The following is a 15,902-nucleotide window of genomic DNA, read 5'->3' on the forward strand; positions in this document are numbered from 1 at the left end:
CGAAGCCTAAAGATGCAGCCAGCCTTTGGAGATAATATCAGGGAAGAAAGGCCACCCTCTGCATCCGACCTAACACGAGGTGACAGGCGATTGACGCCGATGCAAGCGGTGCTTATCCTAACACCCCAGCATGATGCAAGTCATCCTGACACCCCCAGCAGAGCGGCGCCGGGCCGCAATCGGGAACCGGCTCACCCCTCAGGGGGAAGGTACCATAATAGTTACCATGATAGATATTTCTCCTCTATGTAGGGTAAAAATTAGTTATCCAGGATAAGGCCCAGTAATTTGGCCAGGTCCTAGATATTTGCACATCGTGATAACTTGTGCACTAAGCTATGTGCCACCCTATAAATAGGAAGTCATGGTCATCTGGGAGGGAGAAGTTCACAAGGAGCACAATCACAAAGTCTTCCTATGATACTCCCCCTAGCCCGGTCCAAAATTTTACTATCAATACATTTATGGTGTTCCTTCCTCTCAAACTTCGTCTCCAACCTTGAGTCTCCTCATTAGAAGAAACTCTCACCGCACAAGATGCAATGAAGAATATGGCAATTGAGGATATCAAGCCTAAGGAGGATGATGATGATGTACCTCCCACCACAAGAAAAACCTCAATAATATGGCAATCGGGGATATCAACCCTTGAGAGGTTGAAGATGTACCTCCCACCACAAGATACACCTCAAGAACCACAATTGAAGAACTCGCATATTTCCAAGAATAACCCAATTAACTTGATCATTGGGAGTCCATCAAGGGGAGTAAGAACTCGCTCTCATCAATATGCTTCATTTTGTTAACATTACTTGTTTGTCTCTTGTTTGGAGCCCACATCTGTAGATGAGGCTCTTAAGGATCTAGATTGGGTGATGGCAATGCAAGAGGAACTCAACAACTTCACCCGCAATGAATATAGATTCTTGAAGAGAGGCCTCAAGACAAGAATGTGATTGGAATCAAGTGGGTCTTCCGCAACAAGCAAGATGAACATGGCATGGTGGTACGCAACAAGGCAAGACTGGTTGCGTAAGGCTTGGCACAAGTTGAAGGTTTGGATTTTGGTGAAACAATCTCTCCAGTGGCAAGGGTCAAAGCCATCCATATCCTTCTTGCATTTGCTTCACATCATAACATTAAGCTTTATCTAATAGATGTGAAGAGTGCATTCTTAAATGGCTTCATTAATGAACTTGTCTGTGTTGAACAACCCCCCGATTTCAAAGATCTTAGATATCATAATCATGTCTATAGGTTACACAAGGTACTTTATGGACTCAAGCAAGACCCAAGAGCTTGGTATGAATGCCTACGTGACTTCCTCATCAACCAAGGATTCAAGATCGAGAGGGTGGATACTACATTGTACACAAAAATCATCGATAATGAACTCTTCCTATGTCAAATTTATGTTGATGATATAATATTTGGTTCCACAAACAAAGTGTTTTGCAAGGAATTTGGTGACATGATGTCTAGAGAGTTCGAGATGACAATGATTGCCGAGCTCAACTACTTCCTTGGTTTTCAAATCAAGCAATTAAATGAAGGGACATTCATCCATCAAGAGAAGTACATGAGGGACATCCTCAAGAAGTTCAAGATGGATGATTGCAAGCTAATCAAGACCCCCATGCCTACTAATGGACATCTCGACTTGGATGAAATGGGTAAACCAGTTGACCAATAGTTTTATCGTTCTATGATTGGGTCGCTTCTTTACCTTACCGCATCTAAGCCTGATATTATATTTAGTGTATGCATGTGCGCTCACTTTCAAGCTAATCCTAAGGATCACATATTATCACGGTTAAAAGAATCCTTAGATACCTAAAGCATACACCTAGCATAGGCTTGCGGTACCCGAAATGTGCTAGTTTCCTACTCTTGGGATACTCGGATTCGGACTTGTCAGATGCCGTGTGAATCGCAAGAGTACTTCGGGTGGGTGACACTTGCTAGGGTGATCCCTAGTTTCATGGTCTTCTAAGAAGCAAAACTCCATAGCCTTGTCCACCGCGAAAGCCGAATACATAGCCACCGGAGCGTGTTGTGCTCAAATCTTTTATATGAAGCAAACCTTGTTAGACTTTGGTGTTCGTCTAGAGAAGGTTCCACTCCTTTGTGACAACAAGAGTGCCATAAAAATTGCAAACATTCCCATTCAACACTTTGGCATAAAGCACATTGATATTCGCCATCACTTCCTTAGAGACCATGTGTCTAATAATGATATCTCTCTTAATGGTGTTCAGTCAGAAGATCAATTGATGAATATCTTCACAAAACCACTGGATCAAGCAACCTTTTGTAGATTGCAAAGTGAGTTGAACGTGTTAGATGCTTCTAACGTCACGTGATGCCTTGTCATATAGATTCATTCATGATAGGTGCTTGTCTAACCTTTTCAAGATATTGATGAACATGGGTTTTGCTTGAGATGGTGGTCCCCTAGTTTCTCTCAAGGCATATTGATGGGTTCACCATGAAGAAGCTTGAGAAGAGAAGTAATATGACAAGATAGATTTATTTTATGCTAAGCAGTCGTATGCCATATAACTTACACTCATGTTTAAATTTATGCACTTGGTATGCATTGCATGTGCATTGGCGGTAGAGAGATCACAAAGGAGGATATCACTCTTTGAGATTGTTGTTTACTCTCGATGTGAATATACACCTCTATGAGTGTGATTATAATGATGTAAGTGCTTAATGCCTATTGACTCATGTTCTATCAAATATAAAACCTTAATCTTTAAGTTCATAGGGCAATGTGACTCATACATTTCCTTGGAGTTTTCTCCTCTTTTTTATTTGGTTCTTACTGCCGATTGTAAAATTATGTATGTTATAGCCATTTGGCAAATATTTGAAAATAAGTGTTTGAGAGGGTAAGGATTTCACTCAAACTAGTCCAAACATGAGTTTTTTAGGTGTTTGTTTGAAGTTTGGTCTTATTGCGAGATTTTAGTTCATCAAAATATTTTCCTTCTCACCGGATGATCCAGTACTCCTTCTTTCTCCTCAACGGATCACCCGGTCTTCTGTTCTCTTGATTAAGCTTCTCTGAAGAAGGTCCGGTGGCTTTATACGATGAGTAGCTCAGTTGCAGCTGACAATCCGGTGTTTGAAAAATGGTTTGGCACTCAGAAAAATTCCGGTGTTTGTGAAGTGGTCTAGACTGGACCTTCCGGTGTTCAGTCAATGGTAGCGAAAATCAGAAATTCTGAAATTTATTTGGTGATAGTGTTTGGTGTTCAGTGGAGTTTCACCAGAGTATCTGGTGTTTAAAATTGGATTTCTTCAGAAAGAAGATCCGGTGTTCAGTGGAACATCACCGGAACATCCAGTGTTTGAAAGTTGCCTCGGCTCCATTTTGAGATGCTCTCTGGAAAATTTTGTCCGGTGATCAGTATGCCCTTCACCGGACCTTCCGGTGTTTGCTATTTCTGCAGGCCCCATGTCACATATGTTTTCGGTTGGCTTCCTCTCCTCTCTCTGCTTTCAATCTTCGCCACCCGTACCAGCTCTCGCCGTCTTGCTGAGTCGGCGTCATGCTCCCTCCGACCACCACCACTACTCATCGCCACCAACCTCGCCGTCACTCCACCGCCGCTCAGCTGCACACCACCTGCACCTCCCAACCGCTTGTTTGCATGCCCAGTTCACTGCCACCGTGTGCCCTAGTGCCACACCGCCATGTCCAGAGCTGTCCAAGCTGCTGGCTGACGAGCCCACTCCTCACCACCGGCCTCTCCCTCTATTTTGCAGTGGTGAGCATGAATTTTGGCTAAAAATTGAAAATCTTGCAAAACCACAGATCAATTTCATTCAAATTTGCCCAAATACATCCAAATTTCAATCAATTCAGTGCAAGTTTGCTACAATGTGTTGCTATTCCATCCAATTGTCATGAATTGAGTACATGTTGTTCAAATTTGTGCTTAATTTGCTCAAATTTGATTCAAATTTAAGGAAAATACGAGCAATTTCTTGATCAATTGCTGCAATTAGAACCATATCCTTTACATTGATCATGTTTTAGGGCATGTTGATCTAAATTTTTGCTAATGTGCTTAATTCTTTCAAATCTAGATCAAAATCTTGCAAATTTCTCCCAAACTCATATGCCTTTTGATCAATTCATCCAATTTAAAGTCATATCCTTTGAAATTGATCATCACCCTATCGCAAACTTGAATCCGTAGCATGTTCATCCAAATTCTCATCCAATTCATGCCTATGGTTCAATTTCGGCTCATTTTCATGTCAATTTTATATACCCATTGCGATCGCTCATCTTGTTATCATCTATCTTCTACCAGATGGATCGTGAGGACACTGAGAAGGATAAGGGCAAGGCCGTTGAGTAGGAAAAGAGGAAGTCAAAGGCTCAGAAGGAGTGGGATAGAGCCTTGGTAGCAGCTGATGCAGCAAATACTCAGCAAGGTTTCCAGATCCGAGATGACTCCACTACTCCGCATCGGTCCACCAGCACCCGTCCTGCTGGGAGGTTGGGCCCGATGCTTTCTGGCCAGTCAGGCAGCTGAAAGAGGGCTCGTTGGGAGCTAGAGCCATGAGGAGGAGTAGCAGACAGAGAGACAGCAGACATAGCAGCCACAGGTAGAGGCAGAGCTCAGGCTCATCAATGTGACTTCCTACAAGTCATTGAGGATTGAGAAGCTGCGATTTGTGCCCATTGAGGAGTAGTTTCTTAAGGTTAGGGATGAGGGAGTTGATCTCCAATTCTGGATAGTCCTATTGGAGAGCTTCTTCCACTCTTATCTTAGGAAGAAGTTTAGGTTGAGCTAGCACGAAGAAGGTTAGGTTGAGCTAGCACAAGACACTCAACTGGCACTATATGCAGTCAGCTGCAGGGGGAGTGAACTTGGGGCAATACTTTGATGCCTTCCATGGACTTTTAGCTATGCTCATTGATGTGGACAGATATGTAGAGGACTAAGTCAGAGTGTGTTATGCCACAATATGGATTGCACTGGAGGGGAACTTCATTCAGTTCATGTTCCACTGCGACACTTACAGATTATACAAGAATAGTCTACTGAGGCTTTGGGGGTTCTGGGGAGTTCCAAGTATCTGCATGAGGTTGTTCATCCGAACACCGAACCCCCTCACCATCCTCTGGTTGGTGGCATCTTCCCACTAATGAGGTGATCAGGCCGCTCTTCAAACAACCATTCGCTCCAGGTTCACCGCGACCGCTAGACATGCTGACAACTGTAGCTAAGACCATTCACATGGCCTCGAGATGCAGTTTGCTACCAAGCATTGGCTACGAAGAGGCTATCACCAACTTGCACCAGTGGTTGATTCTTTCTATCCTTACTCACCGACATTTTGATATCGTGGATCTGATCCTGTGTGAGATTGAGGATGCTATAGCAGAGGGGATGTCCCTGGCCAGATAGCAGTCATATGCGCACTTCATCTCTCATTTGCTTGCTCATGCCATCAGGTATCCCGATTTCCTCGAGACCTATGAGGAGTCTGCTACATGCTACAAGGAGTATGCTCCTTCTAGTCTCGTAGACAGACACCATGGTTAGCGAGCCATGGATCGCGCTTAGGAGTTGATCCTGGTTGATGAGCAAGAAAGAGCAGTAGCTGAGGACCAGGCCCTAGCAGAGGCTAAGGCAGAGCTACCTTAGTATATCTTTGACGTGGACAGTGATTCGGACTCGAACGACATTGAGTACGTTCCTCCGGTCGCTAGGTCACATGATGTCGAGGCAGGAGGTTCTTCTCAAACTACTCCTTAGACCTTACTTTTTATTACTTCAATGCCCAAAATAGCTCCTGTAGTACCCCTTGTTGCACAGTCTTGAAAGCTTGTGTTGATTCTTCAGCAGATGCAGCAGCAGCAGATAGTTCAGCAGCAGCAAATTCAATAGCAGCTTGCAGCACAGGTTGAGATGCAGATAAAGCTTAAAGCAGACATGATTCACCAGCAGGAGCAACAGATGTTGCTTTTGTAGTCTCTCCAGTAGTAGCAGCAGAAGACCATGTTCTCAGCACTTCAGTCAAATAGAGAGAACAATGCTCGCATGTTCTCATTCCTGTTCTAGCATACCGGTCTTCAGTTGCTAGCTGCACCTCCAGCCTAGCCGCTAGTCCCGGACAGTGTCAACGGTCTTTTGACTACTTCGGGGTCAGACTTTCCACTATCAGCTCTCTTCCCCACCAGAGTACCTTCTCAGCCTGTCAGAACATCTTTGAGGTCCATGCTTACTTCACTGTCATCACTTCTACCCACTAGACCTCTCTATTTTGAGGACTCTCCACAGCCGTCTATCCCTGCTCAGGATCCTCTAGTTGTGCCTCCAGCTATCTCACAACCTGTGCTTGATGAGGTAGACCCTACTCTTCGAGTGGTGCTCAGTCAGGTTGACCAGGAGATGGCTGTCCAGGGTCTCAACACCTCCAGCTTCGACGCTCCTCTAGACACTATGCAGAGTCAGCCTATAGCAAGAGCGTCCACACCTACCGACGATGTTGATGCTGAACTTATCTTGTCTGTGTCCGACTTTGAGACTGATGCTTCTCAGTTCGTGGTGCAGCCTTCTTCGGCAGCATCGGCTCCCTCGTCTCCTCCAGCTCCAGATGTGTAGATGTGTTCTCTTTTTGGTGCTTAGATGCCAAAGGGGGAGGGTGTCTAGTGTTAGGGGGAGTTTTGGAGAGAGATAAGTTAGTCATGAGTATCTAGAGAGCTTGCTAGTTTCAGGGAAAGTCTAGTTTAGCTTTTGGGTAGCTAGGTTCGGCTTGCTGGATCTTATGGATTTTAATTTAATTATAGGCCTTTTGATTCTTAATCGACGTGTTTAGCTTGTTATCACATTGTGTTTCATTTCATGCGTACTTAATTCTATTTGTACTAGCATGATAGGTTATTTTAGTGCTAGGTTTTCTCTTCCTTTTTTGGTTATATGTTGTCAGTTACCTAGTATGATAGGGTGTACTTCAATTCATATCTATATCTTCTTATATGTGCTGTCATCAATCACCAAAAGGGGTGATTGTAGCATCTAGGCCCCTAGGTAAGTGGTAAGTATTTTGGTGATTAATGACAATCGTATCATTGTGACTAACAATTTGTTTTGAAGGGAATACAAATTTAGTTCACAATAATAATTGGATATTCTTGGTCTCTAAGGCGATTATGTGGATGATCAAAGGACTTGTGCATCAAGATTAAGGATTTTCTAGTTCTAAGTGTCACAAAGGAGATGAAGGACACTTATAGTAGTATAGGTTATTTTTACTTAGTCTTTTGACCGTACTATAAAGAGGGGCTAAAAGTAGTCGCTTCACCTAATGAGTCTAGACGTAGTTTGATGCACACCTGTGAAATTCTAGCACTAGGTAGCCAATAGAAGCCCAGGTAGCTAATAGAAGCCCGTGGTTGACATGTCGAGAAGCTAGAGCTCAAGAAAGTTTGAATTGGACGAGCTAAGAGATAATTTACCTCACTGAATGATCTAGTCTATGTGAAGTGATCTCACTGGAGCACATGGTTATCTCAAGTTAGAAAACACTCTAGATGCACCGGATGCTCCGATGAACAAAGTGATGTAATCAACGGATGATTTTCTAGGTGACATGTGGCCAAAATTGTTAGAAGTGTTACACCATATAGTCTGGTGTTAGTGTGGTGAGCGCACCAGACTATTTTCAGCAGAAAGGGCATTGCTAGGAAAAATTGAAGTTCAACTCACCGGATTATCCGGTGATGCAATGATGATAGCACCAGACTATTTATTCTAGAGGTGATTCCAGTGAAGAAGTTTGAAGCTTAGTTCACCGAATGGTCCGATGATCATGGTGTGTACACCGGACCAATTCTTGCAATGAACAGTTTCTGGTGGCAGAAGAAACTTCAATCACCAGATGGTCCTGTGAAGGCAAGAAAGGATTACCAGAGCAATATTTTCAAAGAGGGTTGTTTCGGTTGGTTTGACGAAGTTCCACTTACCGGATAGTTCGGTGATGGTCAAGTGTGTACACTAGAGCTTTTCTACAAGAGAAGTTTTTTAGGGTAGAATAAGTTCAACCCACTAGATAGTCCGGTGATGGTATTGAAATCACCACCGAAGCATATTTCCAGAGAGGGTTGCAATGGGCTGTTTGGCTAGTTTGTACGCATAGGATGATTTGGTGTTAGGTCGGTGTTCACCGGACGATGGCACTGGACTATTTCTCAGCAGTAACGACTAATGATAGCTGGTATAATGGCAATGGAAGTTTGTACTCACCGAATTGTCCGATTTGAGTAAGAAGGTACTCACCGGATCATCCAGTGTTAACAAAAAAAGTGGGTGGTTAGGCAACAGCTAAATTTGGATCTCTAGCCTATAAATACCCCCTCAGTTGGTCTCACATGGCTCTCTTGCGACCCAGAGGAGTTCGTACACTGTGTGTGTCATCAAGAAGCAAGAGAGAGCAATTGAGTTGATTTCCACGTCCCTAAGTGAAGATTAAGGACATCATTAGTTCTTGGAGAGTAACAAGTGTGCACCTAGCTATAGTCTAGGCTTCATCTTGGTCAAGTGAAGCTATTGGCTTGTTACTCTTGGTGGTTGGCAACACCTAGCCAGTCTTGGTGATTGGAGGTGTTCTCGATGAGCTCTTGGAGTTCTTATGGGAGCCCCGGGAAGAGCTATATACTTGGTTTGATGCTCGCCAATCCAGAGATAGAGAAGTGACAATCATTTGGGAGCACTTGAGTCTTAGTGACTCAAGGGAGAGCGATATTATTGGTGGATGACCCAACGAGGACTAGGGGAGTGCCAACTCCTCAATACCTCAGAACAAGTTCCAGTGTTGTCTTGTTCATTTGTTTACTATTCTGCAATTTAATTTAAGCATTTACATTCTTGCAAGCTTTCAAATTCCGCATTTTCTTTGTGTATTTGCTTGCTTGCTTTGTTGCCCTCTCCTAGCTTATTTGTGTAGTCGCATTTTTTTTCATCTAGGCTAAGGTTGCAATTTGTTCTAGATTTTGATAGAAATTTTAATTGTCCAACTCAGCCCCCTCTTGGGCTATTTGATCCTTTAGACTCACTACCACGCCGGGGACCTTCTCCAAGCTTCTATCATGCTGGAGGCTTCCTCCTGCTCCAGCCACCTCCATGCCGAAGTCGGAGCTCTGACTCACCTCACCAGAGGCCACGTGTACTCATCGAGGCTAGGTAGTGCTTCGGGCATTAGCGTCGGAGGCCGAGTTGCCAATCGGCTGACTCTCCGCCTGAGGCGAAGCTTTGCATGGTGGAAACCCCTCTGCGCACCTCACCGAAGGCCTTCCGTGCTCCCGACGGATGCCTCACCCGGAGGCCATTCACCCAGAGCCAGGCTCCCCGCCAGAGCTTCACGTCCTCGCCCTGGGCGCTCATGCATTAGACCTCCAATGTCTGTTTCTTGCTAGCCATCATCATTGCACTTAGCTTCCCTGTGCATGCACATTCCGCGGGCTCCGAGCTGCTCACCAAAGGAGGTGCTTTGGCCATATACCATGTCGGGGGCCAAGCTCCTAGCCGAGGGCCTCCCTCCGGCCGCACGCCTCAATAGAGGCCGCTCTTTGGCCGCCACCCTCCGTACTCGTCGCTTGAGAAAACCCGCCTCCTCAGGCTGTGCCGGCTATCATAGGAGCTCAAACGAGCTAGCTTGCCCCTGCAACCCATGAGTAGCAATGCGAATTAGCATCCTGGGCCACATAGGGTAGGTTGGCTACATCCATAATCATTATAATAAGGTACGTGATAGACCACCAGTGCATAGTCTTTGCATGCATTCCGTTGCAAGGTGTGTATTACCCTACTAGTGCATGTTCTTTGCATGCATATCCTTTACAAGGTAGTACTAGTGCATGGTCATGCCCATCGCAGGCTGAAAAAATCGTCGACCGACCAACATGTGCTAGGCGTCTGAGTGTAGCATGTGTATTTAATGCTTAGCAGCCATATACTCTTTTCCTCACACATAAAAGAAGCAGGGCATTAGGCCACGAATGCCACGCCTGCGTGTAGCTCTTTCTTTTTGTGATATATATGCATGCATGCATAATTTTCTCTGTTTTTCAGGAGCCGAAAGGAGGACCTTGAGTGGGCCTGGGAGCAAGGAGTGGTTGAAACCCGGCTTCAGAAGGACCAAACTGGTGGACCCCCTACAGGAGCGTGTACGAGCTCCTCTGGCCTCGCCGGCACCGCCTTCGGCCTGGTAGGACTCTGGCCACACGCGCCTAAGATAACACACTTGAACTCCTAATGTCACTAGGTACGCCCCACCACTACTACATCATGTTCAGCATCGCTGTTTACTTTCGACCTTTACACTGCATTTTACTGCAATTAGCTATTCACTAGCAACAGTACAATATCAAAACTTAAAATTATACCTTAGTCTGACACATGCACTAAGAATAGCCATCTGACCTAGTCATGACTTATGTTGCAACTAGCTATTTGCTGATAACAGTAGACTGTTAAGCTTAAGCTATATCTCTGTTCAACAGTAGACTGTTAAACTTAAGTTATATCTCTGTTTAATAGTAGACAATACAACCTAAGTCATATTCCTATTTACTCGTGCTAGTTATCGGTAACTAGACACATTCCCGTCTAAACTTAGCTTAATAGTAGATAGTAAAACCTAGTCATATGAAGTGCTAGAGGAAAAAAATATGGGCTATTTCCTTTTTTTTTCTCAAGTGCTCATAAGTGACAGGTCTTGACCTGACCCGTGACTAATGTATAGCCATTAGTTACGCGTCTAGACCTGACTTATCACTAATGTATAGCCATTAGTGACAGGTCTAAATCTAGACTCGTCACTGATATATATCATTAGTGACAGGTGCAAACTAGTCGCTAATGTGTCCACATTAGTGACGCGTTCAGAGTGATAGGGATTTTACCCATCACTAATAAGGATTATCACATGCCACTAATAAGCTATTTGACATAGTAGAAGCTACTCTTCTAGCCTGTCAGGTTTGATCCCTTGGATTGCACACCCAGTTGCTTAATCAAGGCGTTCCCCACAAATAAATCAGTAGTAGTCTCTCCCACGCATGGGCTATAATGGCAGTGCGGTGCTGATCGCTTGTGAAGCTCTTGTGGCTTTGTGGACCTCAAAACTATGAGTTTGTGTATAGTTTGTAGGTTTAGCATCCGCTTAGGGATTATGTATGGTGAACAGAGTGCTACACTTCGGAATTATGCAGATGCGTTTCGGGCTTGGAAGGAAGGAGAAAACGCATTTCTCATTGATGCACGCATACAGTTCTACATTTCCTCTCGCTGGCCGTTCTTTTCAGACGGGATTCTACGTCAGACTCGTGCATGAAGCATGATTGATCCGTGCCACTTTCTTGATCTTTTTTCATATCAGAGGTCTCACAAGATTTGCCATATATTTGTAGCACCGACTCGTCGTTACTCAGCTACAAACTCACTCGTCCTTCCCTTATGTCCCTGGTTTCCACTCTAAAATCTAGTCGAGGGTGAGAGATCGGGTGAAAATGAGCACGAATCGTGTGCATATGCCAAAGCATCTGCTCAGGGTGAATGCTACAGGCAGCTGGTAGGACACAAACACTATTACAGAACACCATATATGTACTGGTTATTAGTGCCGGTTCAACAGTAACTGGTACGTTACTATTGACATATTAGTGCTGGTTCTTAAACTTCCGCAGGTGAATAACCACTGAGGAGTTAAGAACCGGTACTGATAGTATCTATTAGTGTCGGTTTCATATACCAACCGGCACTGATGGGGCGTTACAATACAAAGCTCTCATCCCCCAAGCGCAACTAGAGCCGTCGCAAGCCCATCATAACAGCCTCGTTCGCCATTTTGCCATCTTCACGGTTGGAGGAATCAAGATTTGGAGGAGTCAAGTGCTCTAAGGTTAATAAGATTTTCTATATTTCTTTTTTAGATAGATTTACTTAATAGATTGCTCTAGGGTTGATGCTTGGTGCTTGTTCTACGGTTTTGGATTTAGAGATGCAATTGAGATCTAATTTAGGAAAAGTTTGCAACTTTGTTATTGTTAGATGTATAGAGATGATCTACATTTAATTCTTAGTTGAATTTAGTTGCTATATTGCTCTAGATTTGAATTAGATGGTTGTTCTTTGGTGTTGAATTTTCGAATTAGCAAGAGCTCCAATATGATATAAATTAGAGAAAGATCGATATTTTGTCACTGTAGATGATTTAAGAGTAGATTAATAGTCACATGTAAATAGATGTGGGTACGTACATTAAAATTTATGGACAATTACAAATTTGCCACTACTAGAACAGTTATTACCATTAAAAAATTGTAAAAATACCAATAGAACTGTCATTCGAGTGGCATTCTTGCAAAGAATAAAAAATAAGGGAGGTATTTGCAAATACTCCTAAAATCTAGCTCCAATTTTCTAGTATGTGGTTTGTGTATATTTTTAAAGTCTTGAATTTAAATAATAATCCAGTGGATTTTCTCTGTTCATTAAATAATATAGTCAATTTAACAGAATTGATAGAATACTGTGTTGTAGGGATGGCACATCCACCCACAGGTCGCAACTGGACACGACAGCCTTTGGAAGGCAGGTCCCCTAACTCGGCCCAAGTACCGGAAGGAGATGAGCCCTAAAATAGGGATCAATCAAGATACGAGGTAATTCAATGATTTTTTTCTAGATTTTCAAATATTCAATGATTATAAGTTGAATGTGTTTAATTATAATGATTTGCAAATGGATCGGTCATAGATGTACAAGGATTGATGGCAGAGTTCTTTGTTAGTGTTGATGATTTTCTGAGGGCTACTGCAGTGTACAATAAGCCAAAAAGGAAGCGTGCTGATCACTATATATGTTGTCTATGTGTCGACTACAATAACGAGAAGCAGTTTTCAATCATAGAGTAGATCCGTGCACACTTGATTCGCAGGGGTTTCAAGGCTGGCTATATCCGTTGGACTAAGCACGGTGAACTTGAAGATGTTGGGTGTGAAGGGAAACAAATAGTCGAAGGAGACATAAGCAACGATATGACTTTGATATGTTGACATTTGAAGATACTTTTGTTGAGAACAGTGGAGGGGACACTTTTGTTGGCAGCAATGAAGACGGCTTAGAGAAAATGTTGCACGATGGGGAGAGGGACTTCACTAATGAAAGACAACATCAAAAGTTCCAGCACATGGTAGAGGACTCTAAAACACCAGTTTACGTGGGAGGGGGACTTCACCAGTTTACCTCAATGATGTTATCAGAGCCAATAGTAGTGGGAAGTGGGAGCTTGCACTTGGTGGCCACCTCTATATCGTCGATGGGGTATCTCTCGCTAGGGACCTCTTTTGGGATATCGTCGATGGGGGGGGGGGGTCACCTTCAAATCCACCGATAGGGAATTCATGTTGATCGAACATGTTATCTGGAGCATTATCTGGTGAAAATGCGCAGTTGCTTTGGTGCCGAGCGAGTGGAGATTCAAGTGTCAAGACTGCATCCTGCTACCTCATAGCCCGTACTCACTCCTCGACCCGTTGTTCCATCCTTTCTACATGCATATTCATCTATTCTTTCATCCTTGCTTCAACCTCAGCGACAATCTCCATTCTCATCCATTCATGCTCGGCTGCTTCAGGCGCAACTTTGTTTCTCCTTCAGCTCCTATATGAATCGACGCTGTCAAGGAATCCCAACTTCCATGGAACAGAAACACCTATGCCACACGTGCGACCCGGGTGCTCTTTGTTCCCCAGAGCCGGGATCAGTATGTCTTTTTCTCGAGATGGTTGGAATGATCCTTTAGTGGATTCTTCCAAAAGTTGCAGGATCCTTTGATCCACATGCTCGGTTTCTTGCTTCCTAAATGTGACGGAACCATTGGCAGAGTGTAAAGCCCTTCCTTGGAACCAGATCAAGGCCTGCCTCTTTGGGATCTATGAAAATGGTGTGGAGCGGTTCTCCCGAGCTGCCTACTCATCTTCCTTGTCCCAGTCCAACTCCATGCACATGTACCTACCGGTGTTGAGCCTATGGTGGTGCGTGTTGCATGACTGGCGCAACTTGTTAGCCTGACTCTATTGCTGAAATTCCTCTGACCGGCACTGTTAGTGACACAGGAACCTGGGGTCCCCGAGTCCCGAGGACAGATCAGCAGGTTGCCAGATGGTGCCCTCCCGCGGGGATCATCTCCCCGAAATGCGAGAAGACTAAGTCCCAGGAGAGGGTGCTCGGGACCATGAACAGTGATCCCCGGGTGCCCGAGTTCCCCGATGACCCGAGAAGATCAAGTGCCGGGAAGAGAGTGCTCGGGGCTGCCAACAGTGGCCCCCGAGCACTCAAGTCCCCCGACAACCAAGGAAAGCCGAGTACCGGGAAGGGGTGCTCGGGGCTGCGAGCAGTGGCCCCCAAGCACCCGAGTTCCCCAACGACCCGAAGGAAGTCAGTTCCGGGAGAGAGTGCTCGTGGTCGCGAGCAATAGGCCCCCGAGCACTCGGTTCCCCGAGGACCCGATCAGCCAGATCCCGGGAGAGAGTGCTCGGGGTCGCGAGCAGTGGCCCCCGAGCGCTCGGTTCCCCGAGGACCAAGAAAGGGCATATCCGGGAGAGAGTGCTCGGGGCTGTGAACAGTGGCCTTCGAGCACTCGGTTCCTCGGGGACCTCAGAAGTCCTTCGCCGGTGACCCCCACAGAGGTCCAGCGGTGAGGTGTCAACCAGTGAAAGGCCCGATGCCGCATTTAAGAGGGCGTGTGGCCTGTCGCCTCCAATTGCTCCCCCCACGCTTCCTGACAGCCCCTGCCACATTCTGGCAGGGGGGCGTGGAGACATTTAATGCACAGGTCCCATCCCGCGACATCCGGCGTGCCTCAGGATAACATCGCAAAGCCCAAGGAGCCCCGCCTGCCGCCCTACTGTGGCAGGAGTACAAGACCGAATGGGCACGTCAGGCTGCTCGGTGGCTGCCTGGTGGGCACTCCCCGCGGCGTCCGTTGCAAAACAGCATCATGACGAACAAGACCAGACGAGGGCGCATTTTCAACCCTCCCCGTCACTTCGCACAGCAGCCCATGACGGTTGCTTTCCATTTATGGCGCCTTGGAGCTCGCACCATCCCCTTTCTGGGCACGCTATCGCCCGGTGAGTATTTAAAGCCGGGCGGGCACCTCGGAGAAGGGGGGTTCAGACAACGATTCATTCGATCGAAGGAAGCCGAAGAAGACAGAGGTCCAGTACAAGCACAGAAGGTGAGACCACCGAAGAACAAGGAGCTCGAAGCTCTAGGATAGACAAACATTCTTGTAACCAGCAAACATCTCTGAGAGACATTCTCAGAGCATTTATAATATACACACAGAAGTAGGGTATTACGCTTAGTGCGACCTGAACCTGTCTAAAAATCCCTCCAGTGCATTTACTGCATTCCGCATCCGATCCTTCCATTCCACCTGCCATCGTATTTATGCTCATTTATTTCACCCGCAAAATAGATTCAGAATCATCCCCCCGGCCGAATCTCAAAGGGGGTCCCTCCGGATCCCTGCTCAAGGAGTTCACCCTCCGACAGGCACCTCACCACAAACTCTTCCCATTGATCCGCCAAGTACACATAAGCAATAATATTGGGGACGAGATCCTGCTTCACATATATATTATACAGCTCGCTCCTGAAGGTCTTCCATGCCTTGCCCATCTTGGCTATTGCATGTCTTTCCACATCCTCCAAGGAGCATCCTTCAGGGAAGTCAAATTGGGTTTTAATTGTTTCTCACAAGAATCTTTTCTTGCTCAGCGGCACGGTCTTCTAGTTTGGATAGGTTATCCTGACCCTTGTCCATCCAAGTGAGGTGCATGCTCTCCGGAATGCGGCCTGAGC

Source organism: Phragmites australis, chromosome 9, assembly GCF_958298935.1.
Source record: "Phragmites australis chromosome 9, lpPhrAust1.1, whole genome shotgun sequence".
NCBI lineage: Eukaryota > Viridiplantae > Streptophyta > Magnoliopsida > Poales > Poaceae > Phragmites > Phragmites australis.